General features: G+C 47.6%; 1 pseudogene; it reads right to left on the reverse strand.

The window, feature by feature from the left end:
• Nucleotides 1-286: 286 nt before the first annotated feature.
• LOC102752082 lies at nucleotides 287-1,028 on the reverse strand (annotated as a pseudogene).
• Nucleotides 1,029-1,034: the final 6 nt, after the last annotated feature.

Consider the following 1,034-nt stretch of genomic DNA (forward strand, 5'->3'; position numbering starts at 1 on the left):
TATTTCTTTCACCAGGTGGGGGAAGTTTTCTGTCATTATTTCTTCAAATAGGTTTTCAATATCTTGCCCTCTCTCTTCTTCTGGTACCCCTATAGTTCTGATGTTGGTACGCTTGAAGTTGTCCCAGAGGCTCCTTACACTCTCTTGATATTTTTGGATTCATTTTTCTCTTCTTCTTTTTCCGGTTGGGTGTTTTTTGCTTCTTCATGTTTCAAATCTTTGACTTGATTCTTGCAATCCTCTAGTCTGCTGTTGGAACTCTGTATAATAATCTTTTTTTGGGGGGGGGTACCAAATTACTTTATTGGAAGGAACGGTACAAATGATAGACATGAGTGGATGATTTGGTACAAGTTATAGAAAAGGTAAAGCTAGCTCCAACATGAAGTACTGCTTGGGGGACCAGGAAGTCTCCCCGAGGCCACAGGAGGCAGCCAAGGCTTAACTCTCATTGCTGTCCCCCAGGGTATGCTTGTCAAAGAGGTACTTGGCCATCCCCATGTCAGGGGCCCCCAACCTGTGCAAGTTGGTGACATGGTTGCCCAGTTCTTTGATGGATTTCACCTGCTCATTCAGGTAGTGAGTCTCAATGAAGTCACACAAATGAGGGTCATTTTTCTCAGTGGCCAGTTTGTGCAAGTCCAGTAGTGACTGATTCACACTTTTTTCCAAGTGCAGTGCACACTCCATTGCGTTCAGCCCATTCTCCCAGTCATCACAGTCTGGTTTTTTTTGATGTCCTGGAGGAAGATGCAGCCACCCCGCTGGTTCTGCAGCTTCATCAGCTTCTCCACATGCTCCCTCTCCTTGTGCGATTGGTGAAGAAAGTATTTGGCAAAGTTCTTCAAAGCCACATTGTCGTGGTCAAAGTAGTAAGATGTGGACAGGTAGACGTAGAACGCGTACAGCTCCAGGTTGATCTGGTGGTTGATGGAGACCTCCAAGTCCTGGTGGTAGTTCTGGTGCACCTGCGAGGTGGGCGTGGTGGACAAGGCGGCAGCGGCGCTGGAGGGGAGGCAGGGGCCTTGGGTGGT

The sequence above is a fragment of the Myotis davidii genome, unplaced genomic scaffold (assembly GCF_000327345.1).
Source record: "Myotis davidii unplaced genomic scaffold, ASM32734v1 scaffold4719, whole genome shotgun sequence".
In the NCBI taxonomy this organism is placed as follows: Eukaryota; Metazoa; Chordata; class Mammalia; order Chiroptera; family Vespertilionidae; genus Myotis; species Myotis davidii.